At 46.2% G+C, this 11,497-nt stretch overlaps 4 non-coding genes across 4 annotated transcripts; 2 read left to right on the top strand and 2 right to left on the bottom strand.

Annotated features, from left to right (window-relative positions):
* Nucleotides 1–344: 344 nt before the first annotated feature.
* trnam-cau lies at nt 345–417 on the bottom strand. Its single transcript has one exon. It is a non-coding gene; the product is annotated as a tRNA-Met (tRNA).
* A 106-nt stretch (nt 418–523) lies between these two features.
* trnaf-gaa lies at nt 524–596 on the top strand. The gene has a single exon. It is a non-coding gene; the product is annotated as a tRNA-Phe (tRNA).
* Nucleotides 597–792: 196 nt separating this feature from the next.
* Nucleotides 793–884, bottom strand: trnar-ucu. Its single transcript is given in 2 exon segments — nt 793–828; nt 848–884. It is a non-coding gene; the product is annotated as a tRNA-Arg (tRNA).
* A 10,014-nt stretch (nt 885–10,898) lies between these two features.
* trnak-cuu lies at nt 10,899–10,973 on the top strand. The gene has a single exon. It is a non-coding gene; the product is annotated as a tRNA-Lys (tRNA).
* The last annotated feature ends 524 nt before the right edge of the window (nt 10,974–11,497 follow it).

Below are 11,497 nucleotides of genomic sequence, written 5' to 3'. Positions count from 1 at the left end.
CGAGTGGTTAAGGCGATGGACTAGAAATCCATTGGGGTCTCCCCGCGCAGGTTCGAATCCTGCCGACTACGCACTCTATTGCACCTGGAGACAGAAGAACTGCATGTGACCGCTGCAACGCGAATGGCCTTGGTGCTTCTCTGCAGGCGATCTCGGGAAAACGGAAGCTCGGGCAGGGATCCTTGGCTTGGTATCACACTGGGCCCAGGTCACCCTTTAGTAGTAGTGGTGCTAGCAGGCTCTTTTCTTGGCAAAAAATCCTGAATAGTGGTCTTGCGTCCACGTGGCAGGTGCACACGTCAGCGAGGGGGCAGTGTTTAATTTTGCATGCTCTAAAAGCACCGTGCCCCGTGTGAGGATCGAACTCACGACCTTCAGATTATGAGACTGACGCGCTACCTACTGCGCTAACGAGGCTTCGGCTACAGAGGTCAATACGGAGAGCTCATCTCCGTGTCTGACGCAGAGCCAGAGGGCTCGCTTGTGTGAGGTCGACTCTCTCGAACAAGAGGGAAGCCCCGCAGCCGAAATAGCTCAGTTGGGAGAGCGTTAGACTGAAGATCTAAAGGTCCCTGGTTCGATCCCGGGTTTCGGCAGCTCTATTTTCAGTCCGGCTGTAGCTTCACCAGACGGCTTTTCCACAAGCTACTCTGGTAGATTTACTGGAATCTGTCTTGGCTTTACCACATTTTGCACGCCTCACAAAAGCCAAAAAAACACCTTTTTGGCCAGCACCGGGGCGGAAAAGCGCATCTTGGCACGACGCTGCCCATCAGCGTCCTGCAAAACACACGATTCTGGTGGGACTCGAACCCACAACCTTTGAACGGCCTCTTCCTTTGCCGACTAGAAGTCCAATGCGCTATCCATTGCGCCACAGAACCATGCGTAGCTGCGGTTTCGCACTCCAAAATCAACTCAGACCTGTGCTTCCCATGTTTCTCTCAGACTTCCACTCATTCTTCATTGATGAATAACTTTGGACAGGTAGGAGATAGAAAGCTCATTCTAGCACCAACGGACTCCTCTGACTGAGAGCATGCTGCTGGGCCGCAGAGAGCGAACGCATTTTGCAGAAGGGCCGGGATATTCCAGGTCTTGTCTGCGCCTTCTCAAAACGCTCTCCACAAGGAGTCAGGATGGCCAAGCAGCGATTAGCTTGGGCAAGCATGAGCTTGTACGCGTCTGTGGCCTCGCCGTCAGCCGTCTACGTGCAAGAAGCCCGGTTAGCGGTGCCGGGAGAACGAGAGACTGTCAATTGCCATCCAATCACGTATCACTATTGCCATCTTTCCATTTATGTTCACAGCCAATCAATAAAGCATAATCCCATCATCTCAGTTTCCTTCCAGCCAGTCACTATGCCCCATTTCCAATATTTTTTTTTATATGTATGCATCAATCACGTATCAGTATGTGTATCTTTACCTCACAGCTTACAGCCAATAAAAAAAGTCCATTTACAAAATCTAGTCTCCTTGCCTTTGTTGACAACCAATCACTATCCTTCGTTCCCAAAAACTTTCCATCTACCTGACGGAGCATCGCCAGAGGTTACTCAGCGGTCCAGCGGTTTTGAAAAAAAAAAAGTACTGGAGTACTGGATTTACGTTGGATTTAACAGTTACATACATACAATAAATCGATATCGAGGTAAGAAGCCGACAATGTTGTTATATTTAGTTAAGTGGCTGGCTAGCTAACGAAATGTTACAGAACGCCTTATTTATGTAGAGGTCAAGGGGCAGTTTCATTATTTTTAATGGACTTTACATGTTTACATTAATGTAATTACTATCGTGCATAGGCTTAGTTACTGTCATAATGTATGTTATTACATTATTATGCTTAGATTAAGTTGGCTAAAAATAGCTAGCCTATAGGTTAGGCTACGTCTTGCCACTATATGGCTGCATTATGCATAACGTTAATTAGCCTATAACGTTAGTTAGTTTTGGGCGCCAGTTTTTACTGAGGTAAATGAGGTAAACAAATTCTGTCTGTTCATTTTAGCTGTAATGTAATTCAATACAATACATAGGCTAACCATAAAGCTGCACCTTTATTATCATGACGTAATATAGGGCTTGTATTGTTTTTGTGGGTTAATCGATAATAAACATAATGTAGACTAATTGTAAGACTATGTAATAATCGTAATGGGCAATGTTATATTTAGTTAAGTGGCTGGTTTGCTAACGTAACGTTACACGTCTTATTTATGTAGCACTAGAGGTCAAGGGCCAGTTTCATTATTTGTAATGGATAGGCTTAGCTGTCATAATGTATGTTATTACGTTATTATGCTTACATTAAGTTGGCTAAAAATAGCTAGCCTATAGGTTAGGCTACGTCTTGCCGCTATATGGCTGCATTATGCATAACGTTAATTAGCCTATAACGTTAGTTTTGGGCGCCAGTTTTTACTGAGGTAAATGAGGTAAAAGAATTCTGTCTGTTCATTTTAGCTGTAATGTAATTCAATACAATACATAGGCTAACCATAAAGCTGCACTTTTATTATCATGACGTAATATAGGGTTTGTGTTGTTTTTGTGGGTTAATCGATAATAAACATAATGTAGACTAATTGTAAGCCTTTGTAATCGAAATGGTATGTAATAATCTGATTATTATACCCACACACCACATCATCCCTTTCTCCTAAATATCCAACTATAACCTTGTCCAAAAACACTCAGATGAAATATGTGCTATGTGAAATAAATGTATGAAACTGATTAACTACTCAGTTCTACTGAATAGTCATAAACTTTGTATTTTGCCACACGCTATCTTCTATTGAAAGATGGCTTCCAAATCCAAACACAAGAAGCACAGGGCTATGAGTGACGATGAATGGGTGGCCCGCCTGTGCAGATTTGCCACACAGGGGGTCTGGCCTTCTGAGGCGGGGAACAGACCGGCACCACGCCAGAGGAAATGGCATGAACTGTACCAGAAGGTAAACTTGGACATGTACATAAACACAGGAAATCTATGTCATCATTACAGGGAACAGATAGTTATGATTCATTGTCATATGTTACAGATTGAGAAGTGTCCACTACAACAAAGGGGCCAAATGTCTCTGTTTGGGGGGACACAGACATGTAACTGTGGTTTCCACACGAAAAAGGTATAAGGTGTTTCATAAGAGTGTGATGTGTTGATGGTGTATTGTGTATTTTTCTTTATTTAATTTCCTTTTCTGTTAAACTGTAGCCTTCCAGTGTGGCCCCTGTGTCATCCACACCATCCATGTCACCACCTGTAACACCTGGGCAGTCAGAAACGGCATCCGGGAAGGCACCTTTAAAGCCTACTTTGACTTTGACATCGGTAAATGCATGTCTTTATGCAGATATTTATGTTATCATATGTTATATCATTTTAAAACGCTTCACTTAATGTTACTAATTTCTTTTTGTCAGTTTACAAAGCCACGGTATGGTGGGTCCCATGGTGCAGCTTTAAAGCCAAACCTAGGTGTGGCAAGGACGCATGCAACCAAGGTATAGTCAAGAAAATGAAACTTCATTCCATAAAGATATGCTGAGTTTATCTAATCATCGTTACTGCAATTCCTGATAATGATAGATTATTTCATTCAATACTGTAAACTGTGCTCTCTTATTCTTGCAGCCTATTAGCACTGCTGCATTGTCCAGCCCTGCATCTAGGACACCATCACCTGCCCGCAGTCCCAGGCCGGATATTCAGACCGTCTCTCCCCTGTCTCTTCCTCCCTCTCCTGCGTCTGCATCGCCTGCTCGCAGTCCCAGGCTGTATATTCAGACTGTCTCCCCCCTGTCTCTTCCTCCTTCTTCTGTGTCTGAAGTCACCTCTGCTTCCTGTGCTCCAGGAGCTGTTTCTAGAGTTGTGAGTACCTCTTTAATTGAAACGTTTTCTTCACACTAATATTGTTGGATCACATAAATATGCTACATTTTGAACAAACATTCCTCACAAGTGGCTTGTAATCATATCTATGTTTGTCTTTTTTAATACATTAGGAAGTGTCAGCCGCTGCTTTCTCTGGGACGTCCTCTGCTCCCGTCACCCCTGTTATCAGCTCCGCCTGTGTTCCCTCTGCTGCTCCATCTTCAGCTGAATCCTCTGTCCAACCTGCTGAGAATACAGTGACCGCTCCAGGTTCAGAGTCTAGTTGGCTTCCCGCAAAGTTGATGAAAACCATACCACCACAAGATCAGAAGTGGATTTCAGCAGCTTTGTGGAAGCAACATCGGCTTCGTACCGACCTGAAGCTGTGGTATGATCCACCAGAGCCAGCTCTGATTTATCACCAAGGCCCCGCTCCAGAGCGCTTCTTCACACACAGGCTTCTACTGTGGATGCCATACCACCTCTGGAAGGTCAGGCTGTCCTGTCTTGTGTGTGGGGGGCAGCTCACAGGCTATGGGGCACACAAGAGAGCCCGGCAGGTACTAGATGTAGATCGCTACTACCTGATGATTACAGAGACTCTCTGGTGCAGTGGATGCAAAACGGCCTTGATTTCCACCAGCAAGGCCATCTTGGACCAGCTGGACTTAGCCCACAAACTTGAATTTAGGCTGATCCTAACTCGAAAGTGAGTATACTGAGATTTAGCTTGTGTAATAAATGTTTGTCATTTAAAACACAATTGAGATGAGCTGGTTTTAATGTTTGTGTCTTTATGTCTCAACCACAGCGAGGAGTGGCTGAAGCGTCTTTGCCGGTACCTTGGTGCCTGCTCAGACTTCACCTCCCAGCCAAGCCTGCTCCCTGTAAGATTTCAGGAGCCACCTGAGCCGGAAACCATCCCCTCCCACAGATGGATGCTGGCTGTTTATGGGCGGGACATCTTGTGCAGGCTGGACCATATCAAAGCCAGCATAACCTCCACATATGGCTGCATCCTAAAAATGGACTCTACCAAAAAAGTAACTACTTTTATATTTCAATCAAAATAATTGGAAATACACCATTAGTAGTAGTACAGACCTGAAATATGGAAGTAATGTTCCATATATATAAATAATTTTGCATCACTCACTGTCTTTTCTGTGTGATTACAGATAACAAAGAAGCTGTCGGGGTTGGCGAAAGGAACAGCGCTGTGGCTGACATCTGTCAGCAATGAGGTGCGCCAGATCCTCATCAGTGTCCTGACGGCTCAGGAGGGTCCTGCCCTGGACCGTATGGCAGCAGACCTCATCCGGAGGTACACAGATGCGGGTGTGGCTCCGCCTCAGCTCCTCTATGTGGACTGTGACTGCTGTCGGGAGGGCACTGGGCAGACCAAGCTCAAGCAGCGATTTGGTGGGTGGCCAGACTTGGTGGTAAAGCTGGACATCTACCACTTCATGCGGCGACTGGCAGCTGGGTGCACCAAGGATGCTCATCCTCTTTACCCCATTTTCATGGCACGCATGTCTTCGTGCATTTTTGAATGGGACAGTGGGGATGTGTCTCTGCTGAGGCAGGCCAAGAGGGAGCAGCTGAGACGTGAAGGTGTCCCTGGCATCACCAGCACTATAGTGGACCAACGGATCACCAAGGAGGAATTGGCCCTGCACTGCCGAAGGCGGACAAGAGGAGAGCAGCAGACCATCTTGATGATTGAGCACCTCTTCAGCGAGCTAATGGGGGTAAAGGGTCGAGACCTTCTTGGTGTCCCTCTCTTGGACCACGAGAGGATGCAGCACATCTGGCAAGTCCAGAAAAGGCACGTAAAGTGCATCCAGGACGAACCAGGTGTGCTGCTCTACACACAGACTGGCACCACCACCAAAGAGGGTATTGTGCTGCCAAACTACAGGTGTGCAAGGGGCTCCACATCACTGGAGTCCTTTCATCTCCATCTGAACAGGTTCATTCCAGGTCAGTATAAATCATTACTCATCAGAAATATCAATGGTGACACAATTAATGTCTTTCAAATAGCAAAGCACAACAAATTAACTTACAGTTATTGATCTTATCTAAAGGAACAAGTGCCAACAGCTTGAATTTCCAGCTGTACCTCCTGGAAGGCCTGAACAGGTGGAATCAGGACCGTAAGATGGCATCTCTGGCAGGCAAACCTCCGTCCCTGTTAAGCTACTCCGGGGACCTGGTGCACTGTGTCAACACCCACAGTGTTAAGGTGCTTGGAAGACAGCTTGTACCATCTTTTCAGCCACCATCTGTCTATACTGGTGAGTTTTAGCTTTAAATTGCTTTTTATATTCATAAAAAAATAATATTCATATTAATTTTCTGAAAACTGCGTTCCCCTGTCTGTTCCAGGTGAACTCATAGGTATAGATTACCTGTACCGGCAAACAGGGCAGGCCATGCAGGAAATTGATCCTGACTCTGAGGCGACCGATCAGATGTTGGAGGATGTGGGCACGGAGGAGGAGTTGGAGGACGAGGGCTTCGGAGATAGCAACCTGGATCCCACTATTGAGGTGCTGGACCTGTCCCCTGGCTCATTACCTGCCTCGACCAGTGTAGCCAGCACTCCTGCCTCTGTCCAGACTGGGTCTGCTAACACCACTACAGCAGCACCTAAGCAACAACTGGTAACTATTCTTAATAATAACAGTACAAGTAGTATTATTTGTATAGCACTATTAACTTTAATTGTATTTGCCTTATTCACCCGGCGGCCATTACGAGGCTGAGGGGTACACTTGCCATTACACCTCAGTCCAGCAGATGGTGGTGGTAATGCACTCCTTTTGCAAACTGCCAAAAAAAGCTCACTGAAGAAGAAGAACAGGCCAGTGAACCCTTCTTCTTTTTCAGTGAGCTTTTTTTTGCAGTTTGCAAACAGAGTGCATTACCACCACCATCTGCTGGACTGAGGTGTAATGGCAAGTGTACCCCTCAGCCTCGTAATGGCCGCCGGGTGAATAAGGCGAATAGCACAATGAAAAGAAAAATAGAAACAAACAAAATACCATTAATACAATCTAAAGAGTAAATAGATTAATAAAAAGCAAAGTAAAAAAAGATAGATTAAATTCCATAAACATGTTTTTTTTTTTTTTCAGTCTTTCAACTCCATGACCAGGGTGCCCTCTGGTCCATCTGCCACGACCACCTACGTCGCCTCTGGTCCATCTGCCATGACCACCTACGCCGCCTCTGGTCCATCTGCTACGACCACCTACGCCTCCTCTGGTCCATCTGCCACGACCACCTACGCCGCCTCTGGTCCATCTGCCACGACCACCTACGTCGCCTCTGGTCCATCCTCCACGACCACCTACGTCGCCTCTGGTCCATCCGCCACGACCACCTACGTCGCCTCTGGTCCATCTGCCACGACCACCTACGTCGCCTCTGGTCCATCCGCCACGACCACCTACGTCGCCTCTGGTCCATCCTCCATGACCACCTACGCCTCCGTCCTTCCTCTCCCGACCACCCTCACAGTCTCTGTCACTCCAGTCACTGCTCCCCCAGCAGTGCAACCAGTGCCAGAGGAACCGCTGGTAAGACTCTTTGTGACATTGTGGTAGTTGTGTTGTTCTTCTGCCTGTGATATTGTATCTTTTTTTTAACATTGGTTCACTCTTATATTTGACCAGGCTGTGGATGAGTGCAGTGTACCAGGGATAGACAGAGTGGACAGCCTGGCAGGCTACTTGGTGGGGCTTAGGGTGGAAACCGGGCAAACTCTGAGCCACCAGCAGGCCAGTACCATCATTGCCCTATGGCAAAACCTGCTTCCGTATGACCAGCAGAGAGTGGCGTACGCTGCCCGACACCAGGTGCGTCTTACCACAGGACGGTTTAGGTGCTCAAAAACCAAGCCTGAATTCACACCTGGTGTGGACAGCATGACCCGTTGCGTCCTTGGGTCAACAGGATCACCTGCCCAGTGGCCAGACTGTTGCCGCCTGGTAGAGTCCATTTTTGTTAAACTGTGTGATATTCACAGGAGCCCCAAAAAATTGGGAAATCATGCAGTAACAAGATGGACTCTAATTCTGAGGGACTACAGCAAGATCCGGCAACTTGTCCTGGGCAATGGGACTGTGATGCAGAGTACCACCCTGCAATTGTTTGAGGTGAATCAAACAACATTAATTCAGTGGCACAACAAGCGGCTGAAGAGGCAAGAATGTGCCATCCTGCTTCAGGGTGTGAACTTGCCAGCTCCCATTCCTATTGCGGCTAGGCCTCTCCCCCCTGGACAGATTCGTCCCACTGCAGCACCCCCACAGCCTGGTCCCCAACACCGCTACCACCTGCCTGAAAGCACAGTGGGAAAGGCAGTGGACAAACGAAAGTCTGCAGTTCCGGCCCCGCACCCCCCTCCTCCAAAAGTTTTCCGGCCAAGGCAGTTGTTCCCTGCTGATTCTGCCCCTTTACCTGTTGTACCCAACCCCGGTCCTGCATTTGCCCCCATTGTACAAACACCTGTTTCTGCTCCTTCACCTGTCATCCCCAACCCCAGTCCTGCCTTTGCCCCGTTTGTGTTTTTGTGTCCAGCTCCTGTTCCTGCCGTCCGGCATATTGTTCCAGCTGGCCCCATTCCCTCCCCTGCTCGGAGGCCCTACGTCCGCACTGTGGACAAAAATAAGTGCAGTCTGTGCCACCAGCCCCGCAACAAAGATACTGGCCACAGCCAGTATTATGGCCACATCTACTGTCCCCAGACTGCTGTTCTGCCACTTGACCAGTGGATGGAGGAAATGAAGAAGAAGAGGGCAGAAAAAAAAAATAATTTGTTCATTTCGAAATGCTACATTGTTCATTATGTAAGCGCTTTTTTGTTTGTAAATAGTCCACAACTTGTGTGTGTGTGTGTGTGTGTATGTGTGTGTGTGTGCCACAGTGTGTGCGTGTGTATGCATGAGAGTATACTCATGAGGGTGTGTTTATGTGAGAGAAAAGGAGAAGGTGTTTGTTAATAAATCAAAAGGTTGAACTTTATCTCTACAGTATCCTTTGGCTTTTTTCTATCAAATCTGGAAAACTTTTCAAACTCACACAGATATTAAAATTACAAGAAAAAGGACATAATGATATTGCACACAGATCCTCAGGGTATGAGAAGTGATTGTCAGAAACATTTATTTGATATAAAGGTTTATTATTATTATAAGCAGTATTAGTATTAGTATCATATTCTTATTTTTGTATTATTCTTATTGCAATAAAGCATTATAATTACAAGAAAAGGACATAATGATATTGCACACAGATCCTCAGGGTGTGAGAAGTGATTGTCAGAAACATTTATTTGATATAAAGGTTTATTATGAGCAGTAGTAGTAGTAGTATAATATTCTTATTTTTGGGGGCCAAGCAGCGAAGCTGCGAAGGCACCCATTGTTTTTCTATGTTTTCTTATTATTATTACGCTTCCGTCATTGAAGTCAATGGCAGCCCATAGAACCGTCTGGTGAAAAGTTGTGAAATTTGGCACACTGATTAGGGACAGTCCCATGATTAATGTCACCAAGTTTCATGATGGCACCTCAAGCACTCTAGCGCCACCAACAGGCCAAAGTTGGACATACGTTCACATACGTAACTTTTGACCCGTATGGCCGATTGTCAAAAATGAGGTATCGTTGGAATCCTTGGACCAAGCCGAGTCCAACGCACTCTATGACGTTAATTTCCGCCATGATGGTTTTTCCGCCATTTTGGATTTCATCAAAAACACTAAAAAGTTTTCACAGGTCACAAATTTTGTCCAATCGACACCAAACCTGACACACATGATCTTCAGACCAAGCCTCACAAAAGATAACCGTAACTAAAACCGTTCGCCCGTAACAGCCAATCAGAATTTGCGGCGAAGCCACCAAACAGGAAGTGAGCTCATATCTCAGCAACCCATTTATCTATCATAACCAAACTTTGTACATGGACTCAGGACCCAATCAGGGGGACGCTCAAGAAATCTGGTGACCTTTGACCTCTAGGGGGCGCTGTAATTTAGAAACATGCCTTTTGGCCTGTAGCTGCTGTTGTGCTTAGAATTAAAACACACTAGTGGTGTTTGGTAATACTGTTGGAGGTCCTTAGGCCGACCCAAGCCAACTTGTGATGTCATCGTAATTGATTCGACTGCCATATTGGATTGAATCAAAAACACATACAAGTTTTCTCAAGTCACAAATTTCAGCGGATCCTCACCAAAATTGACAGAAGCATTCGGCTGTAACAGTCAATTGAAATTTTGCGGCGAAGCTGCCAAACAGGAAGTGAGCTCATATCTCAGCAACCCTGCCATGTATCATAACCAACCTTACTACATGAATTCATGACCCCATTAGGAGGACGCTCAAAAAATGTGTTGACCTTTGACCTGTAGGGGGTGCTGCAATTAGCAATATGGCATTTTGATCTGTAGTTGCTGATGTGTTTTATCGATCTTTTATTTTTGGATGTGAAACTGATTACAACATGTTCCATCCAGTTCATTCTAATGTGTGCGTGCAGGGCAGGGCGGGATGGGGTGGGACGGGCAGGGGTGAATTGGTGGGGGGGATGGCTGGCGGAGGCGGTGGCAATACTCAGCCCTGTTTCAGCTCTAAAAAATCAGTTATGTTTGATGTGACACTTGTTGAAAGTGTTGATCGCGAGTGTCTGCTGAGTTTTATCTTGTCGCCGTGGCTACTCCAGCCTATTCTGCTTGGCCCCCTCATTGCTGCTTGCAGCTATATTTATTATTCGTATTGCAACAAAGCATTCTTATTCTTACCAATTGTATTTTTCTGAGTTTTTAAGCTATATTTGATAGATTCATAGCACTTTTCAAGAGTTTGCATTAATTCATGCATGTTCCAATCGGGAATCGAACCGGCGATTTTCTCATTTTTCCTCTCTTTTTTTCTTTTCTTCTTCCCCTTCCTTCCCCTTCTTTCCTCCTTCTTCCCCCCCCTCTCCAGACTATTTTTCCCCAGCTTTAGCTCAGTCGGTAGAGCATGAGACTCTTAATCTCAGGGTCGTGGGTTCGAGCCCCACGTTGGGCGTCTGCTTTTTTTGCCCTCGCCATGACCAGTAGAGCTTCCCAGCACAGAAAAGAGACCAACAAAAAGCACTGTGCAAGGCTTCTGCCCTTGGAATGCCCAGAGCATGCTTAAAAGGAAGGCCTTGGCCTGCCCACGGCACTGGAGAATGCGGGCATCGATCCCGCTACTGTAACGATCCTGTGTTCCCTGTCCCTCCTTTGTTTACCTCCTGTGCCATGTGCTCCTGTGTTTACTTCCTGTCCCTGTGTTTTAGTTCCTGTCAGCCATGTGCTCCTTTGTTTGTTCCCCATGTGCCTTGTGTTTACCTACCTGTCACCAGTCTTTGTCTCCGCCCCATCTCCTTATTTGGTCTGTGCTTCCTGTCTTGTTAGTTTTCCCTCCGTTTCTGTTTCCACACCTGTTCCCCGTTATTGTCTTCTTGGTCTCGTCCAGTCCTCTGTCTTTCTGTTAATTAGTCTGTTAGTTTAATATTGGTTTCCACCTGTCTCTTGTTTTACCTTGATCATTGTCCACCTGTTCCCTGT

Source organism: Alosa sapidissima, chromosome 18 (assembly GCF_018492685.1).
Source record: "Alosa sapidissima isolate fAloSap1 chromosome 18, fAloSap1.pri, whole genome shotgun sequence".
Lineage (NCBI taxonomy): Eukaryota > Metazoa > Chordata > Actinopteri > Clupeiformes > Clupeidae > Alosa > Alosa sapidissima.
Note: the sequence above shows the minus strand (reverse complement) of the source record. Positions and strands in the feature narration are given on the sequence as shown.